Genomic DNA, 15,359 nt, shown 5'->3' on the forward strand with positions numbered 1-15,359 from the left:
AATGGTTTGTAACATGTGAAGCTGAGTGTAGAAATTAATTGTGTGAAAAAAGTAGAGGTAAAAGTTCATGGATATGACAGTGCTTCTTTGTGTCATGAAGCTCAAATCTCACAGACTCCAAATCCAAAGTCCTTTCAAAGGGTCTCTGTAAAAAAGGCAGTTTTTCTATGGGAGTTTTGCACAAAGTGAGTTGTTTTTTTTTTTTTTTTAAATAAAATACCACTGAAATGACATGAATCAAACATTCAAATCTGTCACATAGTCGTGAAAATTAGTTTTTTTGGTTCCTGTGAACTTACTCTTCCTCAACCAATGCTGCTTTTTTTCTTTTTCTTTTTTTTTCCAGAGATGATCCGGAACGTAAGGATGTAATTTTCCAATATATAGCATGCTACTGAGAGGGCAGCGCACTTGAGGACAGTTACTCAGCTCTAATTAAAAAGCAAGCATCGGGAAATGACAGTGCATCTCGAGCCACAGCTATGCGGCAGACGAAATATCAATTCAGGCTACTACTGACGATCTGCTTCGTCATGCAGGACATTAATCAGTGTGATAACAACATGGAGGTGTGGAACTACATAGGAAAAGATGTGTGAATTTAAATTATTTCATGAAAATTGTGCTTTATTAAGGGTTTTTTAAGGGTTCATACAACTTTTTAAAAAGGGACATATCTTTGTTGTGAGGAATCCTCATGGTAAGTATGTATATTTGTAAAATAAAAACACCATGCAATGACGTGTGGATTGCACATTTCACATGCTTATTCTCACAATGAGTTTCTGATAGAGGCGTGTACTCACACACACAGACACACACACACACACACACACACACAGAGAGAGAGAACAAAGGCAGGGACACCTGGGATTCCCCTGTTGTATGGGTGGTCACATGCACCTCTGCCTCTTCTTCATGCCTTCCACATGTGGAAGCACTTTATCTTCCCACTCTGTCTCTCTCTCTCTCTCTCTCTCTCTCTCTCTCTCCTACTCTGTGTGTATGTGTGTGAACGACTTCACTTGTGGAAACCAAAGTTGTGAGAAAAAGATGGTCATTGATGAGAATAGATACTCCCATCTGCTGCCCCCTTGAGAGGCATTATGCTTCAGACAAGGGCTTTGCTGTTGAGGCATTTTTTTGGGAGATTGTCATGTTGGTCAACTCAGGCTTTAAGTGATGAGAACATAGACACCACAACAACCAAGAGTCCCCAGTAACACTCTAGCATGGAGCAGTGTGTAGAGTGACAACAGCCCACTCAGAGTGACCTGTTAGTTGTGTTTTTGTGGGTTCATTTTTTCATATGACTATTAACAATAAAACAATGGCTGCATTACGTGTTGTCTGTCTGGCTGGCTACCCTCTCATCCTCCTCTCAGACTTCAAAAGCAGACGCGCTTGTGGAGATTTCCCTCTCCTCCGTCTTTCATCGTGGCGGCCTGGAGGTGGCGAGAGGTGATGCGGGGGAGCGATTAGTCATATTCAATTTACATATGGCTGTCACGGGCTCCTCCAGGCTGAGCGCTGATGTCATCCATGCGTGGGGCCCCTCTGTGGCCACCCGGAGGATGGGAAGGCTTCTCACTGTCAGGGGGAAGAAAACCCTCCCCCTGACGGGAGAACTATCACTGTTCAGGTGCTATGATGAATTGTGTGTGTGTGTGTGTGTGTGTGTGTGTTGGGGGGGGGGGGGGGGATTTGTATGCATGTTTGTATAAGCTGTGAAAATGTGTGCAAGTGCTTCTTATGTGTTTGTATTTGTGTATGTGTATAGCAAGGTACTGGAAATTTTGAATGTCAGTAGGCAAGCAGCAGTTTTATTTATCTTTCTGCAGTAATAGCGTCTCCTACATTTGTGCTCTCCAAGGGGTGTGAATTTTTGGCACTGACTATTTGTTGGTTTCTTTGGTTTGGGGAGAACAGAGTTGCTAGCTGATAATTAGCCCTGTCACATGTTAACACTGCTGCAGGAATGAGTTCTAAAGTCAGCTATAAGTAGCATTTCTGGTTCCCTCGTCAATTTTTACTTCTAGTGATTGTATTTAGTTAAGTATTATCAACTTTTGTTTATCACAGAGATTATTTTCTGCAATAACAAGGAAGCAATAACAAAGATACATCATCCCTGCAGCACTCTATGATGGAGTGCACCAGTGCTGCTGGATAAGATCTGAGAACAGGCAGAAGGTCTGAGGCCATCTGCTGGACAGGTGAAGTATTACGAGAATCGTGACAAGTTGAACCACCCATGCAGAAAAGCACACACACACTGACAGACCAGGCGTAGGAGATACTAAGGAAAAACAGAAAGACACAGGAAACACTTGGAGAATCTTGAGGTCACAGGGGCTTAGCCATACATATCCCATACATTTGGGATAGTATTCTTCATTGCAAGTTGTCGCCAAGCATACTTTCACATGCCAACAGTGAGCATGCATACTCTCTGAACATGAAAAAAACTAAGAGATTGAAATTTTGTAAACTTACATTAAACTTACAGATATAAGTGATGATAGTACTGGTCCTTTCTGACCTGCCCTGAGCTTGGACAGGTAGCCTATCCCTATGCAAAGGAGAGCTAAACAAATAAGGTATTTTCATTTCAAGAGCTTGCACAGAGGAAGTAACGCAGAAAGCTCTCTACTCTCTCTAAACAAGGTTTACTATTAGTTTCTCTTGTCTTTTTCCCCAGTGAGGATGTTTCTCTCAACTTGAAGTTTTAAAAAAGCGGTGAGAAAACAGGTGAGTTTTTCTGACCTGTACTGAGCAGCAATACGTAACTATTTTAGCTTAAAATGACAGCTTTAAAAATCAATAATATACTGAGAGAATGGTCCCACCCCAGGGTGAGTAGGTAAACACTAAGAGCTTGAAAGACACAGTCAACGGCACAACATAACTCGACATTACTCTGACAACCAGAGAGGAAAAAAACAGAACTATATATACACAGAATGATTAACTATAAAGACATAGATGAGGCACAAGAGGGAATGATTTCAAAACTAACCAGGACATGAGAGTCTGCTACTACTACTTATCTTAAGGCTGCAGGGAGCCAGGAGCTTATCATAGTTGTCATTGGGCGAGAGGCAGGGTACACCCTGGACAGATCGCCAGTCCATCGTAGGACTAACACATATATATAAGACTATACACACATAATTATCAATTAGTTTTTAAGCCAAAAATAGGGATTCCTTTGACAGGCTTTCTCTTGGATTACTTACAGATACATACACACACACACACACACACACACACACACACACACACACGTGGACACACAAGACAGCAGAAAGGAGGGTGGTCGATCACTTTAGCTTTCCCTTACAGAAATATTAGCTCAAATATGGCTCTGAACTCCTCAAGGGGTCAAGAGCCGGCAGTCCATTTTGCAGTTGGCTGCTCAGAGAAAGCCGTGGAGCTTGTGTAGTTTATAGTGAAGAGCCACTGGCAGGCATCCAGAGGAGGAAGTCTAAGTTATTTATGAAGCCTCGCTTGACAAAAGACAGTAAAGCTTCCCATATTCAGCGGGTCTGTCTGCTCCACCAGTGACGATGAATCCAATTTGCTGAAGTCGTGAGCAATTAATTTGGTGGACAACTGGGTAAGCTCAAGTACAGTAACCACAAAACCATTTTAATTGCATTAGCTGCGGTTTAGCTCTGAACATCATCATCCTCACTGATACATATTCACTATATGAACAATCATTTTTTTAAACATGCACTCCCAAAGATTCACATACCCATGTCCACACATCATCATATGCACACGCACACTCACGCACACACACGGAGGCCAGAAGTTCAAGGTTACCGGGGCAACTCATCTCTGGATCTGGCCGGCAGAATGCGAGACCGTGAATAACTGTTTTAACACACAGCCGGCGCAATGTGTGGTCTGTGACATGCCATCTAAAGCATAACTCTGTCTGTCTGTCTAGATATGTGTATGTGTGTGTGTGTGTGTGTGTGTGTGTGTGAGTGCGTGTGTGTTTGACGTCAGTCTCTCAGTGCGCATGTGTTTCATCTTCATCATTCTGTTTTCCTGTCATGTATGTGTGTGTTCATTATCTATGCACTGAGGCTTGTCCAGTTATGATTTCAAAAATGTGTGATGATATCACTGTAGTGTTGTTTGTTCATGGTGTCAACACACATATCACACTATCATAATGTTTTCTTTGTGCATGTACTGAAATTATTGAAGTAGTCAAGTTAGATTTATCTCTGCTTTTATCTTAATTTTACTTCTACTCATGAAAAGATGCAATGTAACTGAGCGTAATGTTATGTTAAGTCGATCTTTTAATTTAAATAATTATAGTTCAAGCTCAAATATAACTAATTTCTTCATAAGTACTGAGCTAAAAACCCTGTCCTTTTGTTTGGGTATGTTCAAGGTAAAACTAACTATCATTATTAGCTGATTATTAGCCAATATTAGCTTATATTAAGCTAATATTACAATGTATATTTGAAGCAACTTAGACAGTGTCACTATTACACAAGTCTATTTTTCAACTGTAAAATCTCCTGCTTACTACTACAATTAAGTGTTTAGTTGATTGCAGAAATAATTAACAAATTAATTGACATTGAACATAATTGGTTAAGAACTGCAAAAACATGCTTATGGGAAAAAAGCAAAGTGTGGGTATTCTAGTGGCAGCAACTAATAACTCAGATGTCAACAAATTATATATACCTCACAGTCTTCTTTAACTCAAAAACAAGCTGGTTTTGAGCAGAAGAGAATTTTTTACTCTTAATATAAAGTATGTTTTGTTGGAAAAATGCAAACAGATTATCTCAGTTGCTATAAAATGTTGTATAATGTTAGACTGATAATCACAACCACTGCTCCATGGTGGTATGTCTTTGCTGTGGTGATGAATCATCATCACTTCAACAATGAGGCAATGATCAAACACTCTCCAGTGTTTTAGCAAAAAAAAAAAAAAAGGAAAAAGAATCATGCACATTGATTTATATTTTCATATTTTTGTTTGCTGTGACTCTGCTAACAGGTGTGAGGCTGAACACCTTGCATCTTGGCTGTGACCAACCAGAGGTGAAAGGTCAAACATGTAATGTGGAAGACATGTTTGAGTGAATGATAACGTCCAAGAGGTTACAACACACACAAAACCAAAAATAGTAAAAGAAGCAGCTCTACTTTAAATGCCGACGAAATCTGTTTTCTTTTCACCTCCGCCTGCTCCTGTGTATTAAATTGTGTCCCAGAAATCATCAGGAGCAGATGGCCGCGAGACAAAAACAAACATCAGAGAGAAAGCAGGAATGAGAGAAAGGGAGGAAAGAGAGGAGCATAAGGGAGCCGAGGTCCTGCATTTCCCGTCAAACTGTGGAGATGAACCGCAGATGTTTGTCGACAGAGGATGAGCCGTCTCTAACAGCTGGTCGGGGATCAGATTTGTGTCAGTGCATGGACGACCCCCTGCAATGCTACAATGTGCTGGAAACCAGACGTGCCGGGAGAAAAATTACACGTTGGCGGAGGGAAAAAAGTTAGATTTTAGAGAGTGAAACGGTTGGTCGATAAGGTCCAGAATGGAACCTGTAACGTTTTGCTGAAGTGCCCTTGAGCAACCTCAAAAAAAGAAAGAACAGAAAAATGAATAAAGATTTTTTTGGTTGTTACCACTAAAAACACATTAAATGTAACAAGAAATTGATTGTTTAACTGCTCATTATTGCCACTAAGTCAACAGCTAGCTCACTGCTAGCATTAGCCAGTGGTCTCAGAGAGGAATGGCAACAATACTCAGTGGGATTATAAAAGCTAACTTCAGCACCAGCAGAGAAACTTTACCCCCGAGTTACGACAAGTGTGCGGTCAAGACTCATCACAGACTGGAAGTTTACATGTCAACGTTTGGAAAATGCCAGCCGTTCCCAGTCGGCGGATGGGAATCCAGAGGTTGTACGCGTGTGCGTGAGTGGGTGTGCGTGTTTCCCACGTCTCCGCAGGAATTCACAAATACAGACCTCAGAGCAGTGTGATGCTGCTCCGTCAGGCTGTATGTAAGAATAGCATTCTGGTTACACTTTTCTCATCTTGTTTAAGTCAAATGGTAAAAAATAACTGAGGACATATGGGGCATATGACAGTGGTAAAGATGCCTCTGTGGGTACTTGTTGTATTTCCAATTCAGCCAAGTCAAGTGCAGTCAAGTTCATTGAGATCCTTTACTTAAATAAAAAGTACCAATATAGCACTTAAAGTTAACTTTAGTAGACTTTCCATAGAAAATGGCAGCTGAGCTATAATATATGACACTGATTGATTTTTAATAGTGATGCATCAGTGTGTAAGCAGCATTTTACTGTTGGAGCTGGTTGATGTGGGAGTAGTTTTAACTACTTAATTGTACAGCGCAGTTAAAAAGCTTGGTGCAGTGGTTTCCAACCTAGGGGTCGGGCCCCCCCCCAAGGGTCTGCAGTTATGATAATAATAAAGATAATAAAAGTGGAAAGAGTAGTCAAATAGCTAAAATAGATTTTGATGGATCAGCCTGTAATGGATCACTGACATGTGAAGAACAGACCAGTCACGTTCACATTCAGTCGGCCAAATGTCTCAACAGAGGTCCTGGAAACTCTTCGTTTCACAAATGACAAAAGAAAAATAGCATGCAAGGCTGCATTTCAAACCATATTTCTGCATTTGTTTTCTTTTTCTGCAAAGATCTTTTCTTGGTCAGAGCTTTATTTGAAGACAGATGTGAAAAGCCACAGTTTTTCATTATAGTGTTAAGTCAGGCCACATTTTGTCTCCTTTGGAGTTTCACTCAGCTCTGACTGATCCGAGAAACAGATCAGTGGAGGGAGGCAGGCGAAATTAAAAAACAAAACAAAAAAAACCCAAAAAAAAACAAAAAAAAAAACACGGTATATCACCTCAATTTTCAATCAGTGTGTAACTAATCAATAACACAAGAGAAGATAATTAACAGATTGCCCCAGCAAAGGGAACCGAAGGCTTCAAGGTCTGAGTTAAGCTTCTTATTATTACACCTATAAGTTTTCCGTAGGATTAACAGGTCTTTGATATATTATTAAGTGAAGCTGCAGACGGATTATATAAAATCTAACTGCACCACTGTGCTATAAGCAAACACATTGTATAATGGTGTTGACTGGTTTTCTGTTCAATTTCTTGCTTTTCCATCACTCCTTTTTCATTTTTCTCTCACAATCTATCACCTTCTCTCGTCCACACCGCCAGCAATGATTCTGAAATATATGCTGATAGAGCGTCAGCAGGTTAAAAGGTCATTTTTGCTCAATAAAGTAATGAATTACACAAGTTCTGACAGCTTAGCAACTCACTGGGTGGACAGAATATTCACAGCGTAACACAGACTGTACACCCAGGTACGAAAATTATTATTATTTTCTTCTTTTTTATTTTTGTCATACATACATATATTTTAAATTTATTTGAATTTACCTGCAACTGTCAAAAACTTTTAAAAATCATATTACTGTGAATGTAAAAACAGGTTTTACTTGTGAACAAATACCTACTAGCTCCCTATCACATGTACACACACCCTCAGAAACACACACACAGAAATCTTTCCTATCTTCTCTCTAATCAATCCACTATTATCTATGCAAGCTCCCTAAACTGCTCAATGGGAAAAGCTGGCTGATTGTTTTTCCATTAAGTAATATTACTGCTACACATATAGCCGCAGGTCGATGCAGCGCTCATTATGGCTGCAGGCTGATAATAATTAACCACTAATGTGTGTAGAAACAGGCCCCTGATGGGCCGATGGTGAGAGGCAGGGCGCTCCCCGAGGAAACCAACACAGCGGCTCGCTTCGACTGTTTATTTGGCTCACTTGCTTCACAAAGAAACCAAAACAGGCCCCACAGAGTCCAAATGGGATTAGACGGATGAATTAAAGAGAGGAGTAATTGGAGGTGAATGCATTTGTGGTTCTCTGAGACTGCTGTGTGCTTTGTATGCACTGCACATTTTTTCTTGTTCTAAACACTGTCTCAGATAACAAAACCCAAAAAAAGTACTGTACTTTTTTTTTTTTTTTTTGATGAGGCATCCTTTATTAATAACTCTATCAATAGTTAATAAATTATATAGTATTACTTTATGGGTCAGTTTTAATCCTTTAGTATGAGCTTTTAAGTTTCCAGGTTGTGAAACAGTGGGGTCATTAATAACAAAGCCTGACCAATATCAGCCCATCACAGATATATCAATAACCAATATTGATATGTTGTTGGATATATGCAATAATATAAAAACTTTTTTAAAATAAAAATAATGCAGAAAAAAACACTTGATGTGATTAAGAAATGATTAAGATATTATTTAGAATATATATCGATATAAAATTTTGTATTCCCTAAAATCAGTAACAGCATTGGCTCCAGAAATCCAGAATTAGTTGGACTTAATAAGACTTAATAAGTCTTCATTAGAGACTTAACAATCCTTTTCTACAGTTATAAATGTTACTGTCATTAGTAGTAATACTAATAAGGTTAACAAACACCAAGTCTGTAGTTAACTTTGCAAATAAAGTTATTAATACAGAGTCAAATTTTCCTCTTTTTTCTAATTAGTGATCAAGTCTACAATCATGAATGGTAATCTGTTAAAAACAGATAACTACCACCAGACCTGCATTTAAAAGTGTTTCCAAGTTTCTAACAATATTTATAAGTCAGTGATAAAGTGTAGAGTTGTAAATAAGAAGTTGTAAAGGAGGTCAGAGGTCAAACTGCTCATTGGAGCAGGATAAACAAAAGATGTCCTGACTAATAACTTATATCTGATCTATAAAGCATTACACAGAGTTTGAAATCATTAATAAAGTTACAGCTTATAAAGCCAGTGTGAAGAGTGAATGATTAAAAAGTGGTGTCAAAATTACATATGGTGCATGAGCCACAACAAATGAAATATGTGGGTGATGAGAAAGATAAATTAACTGATACATCAGCTAATTAACTACTGTACATGTACAAACCTCTGAAGTGAAGACATAAAATGTGAGCTATAATGTAGGAGGAAGGAAGGTTAAATAAGACAAGACTACGTTTGTCCATAATTTATATGGACTCTAAGTAAAGAAGAACCAGAAATGAAATGAGAGGCAGTTGGTTAAAAACAACAAAAAGTTGATTCCCTGTAGGGAAGTCTGGGAAGCCAGATGTTCATGAGCCTCACGCTCACTGGAGTGAACGTCTGAGTACCAGTGTGCCTTAGTGTGTGTGTGTGTGTGTGTGCGGTGTGTGTGTTTGTTAGAGTAAGAGAGAGAGAGAGAGGCGTTTCCTTATGTCCTGGCCAGATGTTGCTGATCCCTGCCACTCCACAGAGAGAAGTTTATACCCAGCTTTAAAGAATTAGGAGAAATGACGGGGACGAGAAAGTCAATCCCACTCTGGCAAATTTGGTTAGCCATTAAAAGAAAATCAGGATTTTTATTTTTCAGTGGGTGGTATTCAATTTGACCAAACATAATATAACTTTAAAAGCTCTCAGAAAAATTTTGAATGCATATTAAAACAAAAAGAGGCTAGTCCGTGGTTTACTAATGAGTAATCAAACTCATTTTGTTGTGGTTATTCACCACACACATTATGATTTGGTCAAATAGTTGCTCCAGCTCCAGCATTGTGGGAAATGTAGGATCTAAATTCCAAGCTTTCTAGAAATGCCAAATAAACTGCAGAAGTATGTTAAATGAAGCTAAAGGGAGGCGATGGTTAGCACACCTTAGTGTAAAGTCTGGGGAATTGCATAATAATGAGCTAGGGTAAGTTCCCCTCTGTTTCCAGTCCTTATGCTAAGCTAAGCTAACCCACTGCAGGCTCAGGCTTCATATTTACCACAGGCATGAGAAAGGCATTGATCTTTTCAGCAGAAAAAGAAATAGGTCACTATCGCTGACTGCACTGCTTATTATACCCATGAGGATCAATTAAAAGAGAGGGCAGTCAAAATGTAGCTAATTGAAATTATATAGAAATTGAACAGTGATGATTGAAATGCTGATTGGATGAACTTAACCATTTAGTTGCAGGTAATCAGTTGATTCTTTAAATACAATTGACTATCTGACTGAAGCATTTCAGAAATTTTAATTGTATTCAGGCACTATTAAAAAGCTGTATCCAAACTCCACTGGAACAATGTCCAGATTAGAGCATGAACGTGAAATAAATAAGAAAATCTTAAGTGTTTGTTTTAACCTTCTTCTTGTGCCAGCTCTGTAATGCCTGTGTGGTATGACATACATCAGCCTGTCTGTGTTGTCCTCCTGTGTCTACACTGTGTGTGTGTGTAAGTGTGTGTGAAATTCAGCTCTGTGTGTCAGTGGTGGATTTCTGCATGTCAGCTCTGTATGTAAGTGTGTTTTTGCTCCTATATGTCCACACTTGCATCTGTCTTTACCCTCAGATATGTGTGCGTGCACATGTGTGTGTGTGTGTGTTTCTCCATGTGTGTGTTCAGTGCTGGCGTGGGGATCCATCTGTGTCAGGTTAACCCGCTGGGAGCCTCTCCCAGCAGGTAGTCCTGGAGGGCCTAAATCATCTGGACGGCCAGAAGCGTGAAATCCTTCCAGGCCTGGACAGATGTCTCTCTGTTCAGCCCGACTCAGCCTTCAGCGACCTCACAGACCTTTAAAGACCCTCGGTGCAGATTCTGGCTCCCAAAACGCAGACCAGACCACGGCCAGACTACACTGTATTACTTCATACTCAAAAAGGCCACCCCAAAACTAGACTAAGGAATCCTTTACAAAATTCAAGACAAAAACACAGCATCTCCTGCATCTCCAAACACGGGCTACACATGCACTGAGATTACTTTATATTATTCTAACATATTGCAAGAGTTTTTGGCACAATTGAAAATAGATAAAGAAAAAAAAACTTGCTACCATGTTGGCCAAATGCTTTATGACCTGACAACATGCCAATGCCAGGTCAGCCAGAGGCTAAACCAGCCTATGTTTGTGGGTGTGACACAGCAGTACTGCCCTCCATGACCTGCAGACCATCTGCACACACCTTCATCTTTCACACATCGACATGTAATAGAGTAAGTTTGCTGGGACTACTGTTGTCAAGTTTCTAGAGCTTAATATCACTTCAGACAATAATCAACAACATCAGCTAGCAGCACTGTTTTGTAGCGGACACATAGGGAGATCTGCATGTATAAAGAAATTTAAAGCTGCTACAGTTAGTTAGTTTCATGTAGCATTTCATAAAGGATCAAATCACCACGCGTAATGAATGGGTTTGCTTAAGGTGATGAACCGACAGATAACTGTCCCTTGATTCTACAGAACATTTTAATGCTTTTTATCTCATTGTTTTGGCCTGTAGCTTTAATGTTTCGACAGCAGGCACCTGTTTTCAGTGAAGTCAGACCATAGGATGAATGAGAAAAATAGAAAACTACATACAATAAAATACAAAAATGTTAATTAGTAACAACAGTTTTATATTTATGGATATTTTATAAATACATCTTTTCTTTTAGCTTTATTTGTCCCTTTTAATTATTGATATAAGGTATTATAGATGTGAGATCTCTTTAAAAATCCCTCCATCTTAAAAATATCTGATTTTAAATAAATGACAAGCATTTGTAAATTCCACTGAGGCCCAGTTTGGATTAAAACAGTGGATGTATTTCCAGGAGCAACGTTAAAACACTCCCAACATTAAAACACTGTCCATTAGAGGCCTCCTATACCAGCTGATTGAGCTGGTGTTATGTTTTTGGCCTAGGTGGCTGAGCCATGGGCCTAATGGGTTCCAGCTGGGCCTGTGTGTCTGCATTAAGTCCTCAAGTGGAAAAGTGGCTGCAAAGTCAAACCACCTGGAGAGGCAGAGCCGCCCGGGAAGGTGTGAGGTGGTGGTGGACGAGACAAACCCAAGAAAACCTCATCCAAGATTACGGAGGCGGCCTTGGCAAAACACGAAAAACCTCTTAATGTTTTCGTCTCTTATTTAAAGCTTTATAATTTGGTGTTTCTTCTCTTGCAAGAACATGGTAACGATATAAAAAAGACAAGTAGTTTATTGATGTGCAGCGAAGTTGGCTACAGGTGCTATTTTGGCACTGTGTTTCAGCCAAAAGAACATTTGCCAATTCATGTGAGCAATTTGGTTGTACAAGCTGTTTTACAGGCTTAATCTGCTACATTTTCAATGCTCCACCCCATTTGACCTTGGCCCATTCAAACACAAAGCCTGACAAAGAAACAACAGGACCCTCTCAATCCTCCCATTTTGCGTGTGTGACCGCTGCAGCTAACGACAGCTGTAATTTCATTGGCCTCATACTGCTGCCTTGTCACCAGCGTAGCTACAGACGAGAGTGAATAATTCTTTTACAAGCAGCATGACAGGAGAGATGGCAACCAACACTAGGATTTCACGTTTGTCCAGGGACGTGTCAGCAGCAAATATATTTCGGCACAAGCATGAAGTGGTTGTCACATTAAGAATATGCCTGTTTAAGCCTGCATTTAAACAGGACCATCAGCATAGAAGATATGAAGAGCCTTGAGGAAATACCTGCACTGCGCTCAGGAATTTAGGACTTCTTCTGGGTCTGTGCCATGCTCAAGGGCTTTGTGTTGGCACTTTTTACAGGGAGGGACTATCATGTCTCATTCAATACCCCCGCCCTAAATTCCCAAGCATAGATTCAAACTGGCAACCCTCCAGTCCATTATCTTACTGCTGCCAAATAGTGATTTGAAAATTTGCATGATTTTTATGTGCAGGGTTCATGGACCATTTTAAAATTCATTCCAGATGATGTTATCACATGCTTGGTGAGTATATTCTTTTATCTGTTTGGAGGATCAGTCTTCAGCTATGTAGCAACAGTGGCATACAATACATACATTTTTGGGGATATACACTTGTTTGTTTTTTTGTTGAAAGTTTGCTGAGAAGATTGATACTACTCTCCTGCTAGACATACAGCTGCTGGTTAGCTTAGCTTAGCATGAAGACATGGGAACAGATACACTGAGCTTTAGACCTGAGAGTGGTGTTGATATTCTCAACACTTTCATTTTGTAGGCTAAATATGAAAATAAAACCATCAGCCACTTAGCTTAGCCTGAAGACAGGAAGTGAGGGAAATTGCTGGACTGACTTTGTTTTAAGGTTTAAAAAAAAAGGCCAATCAGCACCTCTAAAGCTCAGCAATTAACTTTTATCTCTAACAGTTATGTAGTGCACCCCAAACACTGTATACTAAATGCCAAGCATAAACCAAGTTTAGCAACTAGCTGGTGAACATGATAGAGTATTTGTTTGCTGAAGAGCTAGATATCTTTCTCTGAAGTTAGCTGTGACTTAAAACATAGCTAAAAGAACAGTAAATACAAACACGTCTCCAAATGAATGCTGATGTTGCTCTGTATCTGTTGTTTGCTGACAGGTTAGCTGTATCCACTTAAAAGTCGATAATATGTGAGTATTGTGTTCATTGCTTGTGTGAGTAGAATAGAACTTAAGCTGGGATTGTCCTGGGCCTGCACACACAAACACACAATTACTCTCTGGTGTTATCAGTGTGGCCCTCGGTGCTGCGAGTGGCCGTGCCACACAGCATCCATCACAGCTCGTCTCCGCCAGTCCACAGCTCAGGCTCTGGGCTGGAAAATGGTGCGCAATGCAGCTGATGAGCTGGTGAGAGATATTTATGAGGATCCTCGTAACCCGCCCAACAGATCACAGGCAGATGGCTCTGACCTGGGGAGCTACGCTTTTTTCCACGATAGCACTTAACATGTTACCTCCAGCTGTCATTCAGGGGAGTGTGTTTTAACATGTGAAGCCATCTAAAGCAGTAGGGTGCAGTAACAAGTCAGTGTTGTTTCTGAACAGTACGCTGAGCCTAAATATATTCTTTAAAAAGCTGAAATGAAACACTCAACCAACTTCATTTTTTTGAGTCTCATATGAGCACTTTTGCCATAATGCAGGGCAGCAGTACAGCAGCTTTTATTGCTTTCAAGGGAGGTGTTCCCTCCATGGCTGATGGCAATGCCTGGCACCCATTGTCTTGGAGTTTGTGGGTAAACAGGAATAAACCCCAGTGCCTACAGGGTATCCCTTTCTGTGGCTAGTGTTGTAGCATTGTGTTACGTCTGAGACGTTAGTGTTGACTCCTGCTGTTGCATGCATGTCATTCATTATTTAAAAGTTAATATTTAGGACTTATTTTGATTTTAACTGAACAGTTAAAACCACACAATAGGAGCTTAGAAGAAGACTTCAAGCATAAGAAATCAAACCTGGATTTTACCATAAAAGCATGAGACACTTATGTTTTTCATGAATTGAACAAAAAGAAAAAAAACATCCTAATAGGAAACAATAATAGCCCAAGCAATTTTTGTCATCCTTTTCCAGCGGCTGCTCAAGCAAGTCACTATGTGAAGGAGGAAATCAGTTCAACAAGCTCCAGGAGAAAAAAAAAAAAACAGACATGTCAGAGTAAGTTACTGTGAGGAAAGAACAGAGTGACAGTGAGAAAGAGTCAGTGTGATTTGGTCTTCTGTCATCTGCCTTCTGGATCCCTGTACACAAAACATGTTGCGATTGAAAGAGATGGAGAGAGGGAAAGAGAGAGAGAATCCCTCTAATCCATCTGGCATCCTTATGCTGCTGTTTAGGCCCCGTGGTGACTTCAGAGATAGAAGATGAGCATGAAAGGGAATTACAGCGAAGCCCTTTCACTGATTCCAAAAAATCTGCTCCAAATTACTTTGAGAGCAAATATCAACTTAAACAGGCTGCCTCTCCCTTTTCCCTCTCCCCAAGTTCACGACTTCCTCCACAAACAAGGCCAAGAGTGGGATGGGATGAGGACCAGCAGCCATTTGAGTCCCCCCCTGATGGATCGAACATGGCACTTATGCTAATTCGCCTCGTTTTTTGGCCAGCACCACGCGCATTCTTACCCAGCCGAGACTCCATTTGGAATGTGCAGTTGTGGCAGTAAAGCAAAGCGCTCGAAGATGCTGCTGCTTAGGCCTAACTGTTTCTACTTACTATCTTAGCTGGATGGCAAACAGACTTTGTGGCCACAGTGGAGAGCAGCACATACAGCCATAGGCAAGCAGCCGAGCTCAAAGTGTACAGTAAGTACTACATGTGTGAGTAGGATGCTTGAACAAAAGAGACTATAAGTTATAATGGAGGACAGCCCCCACAATGTTCTGTTTGTCTTAAAAAATGTATTTTTGTCATTTGGCACTGGTATTATCAATAAAATCTGACCTACAACTGATTGACTGGTTA

At 40.1% G+C, this 15,359-nt stretch overlaps 1 long non-coding RNA gene across 1 annotated transcript in view; it reads right to left on the reverse strand.

Annotated features, from left to right (window-relative positions):
* Positions 1-15,359, reverse strand: part of LOC127139142 (uncharacterized) — a 130,526-nt gene that overhangs the window by 16,277 nt on the left and 98,890 nt on the right. The gene's annotated exons all lie outside the window — the stretch shown is intronic.

The sequence above is a fragment of the Lates calcarifer genome, linkage group LG7_2, assembly GCF_001640805.2.
Source record: "Lates calcarifer isolate ASB-BC8 linkage group LG7_2, TLL_Latcal_v3, whole genome shotgun sequence".
NCBI lineage: Eukaryota > Metazoa > Chordata > Actinopteri > Centropomidae > Lates > Lates calcarifer.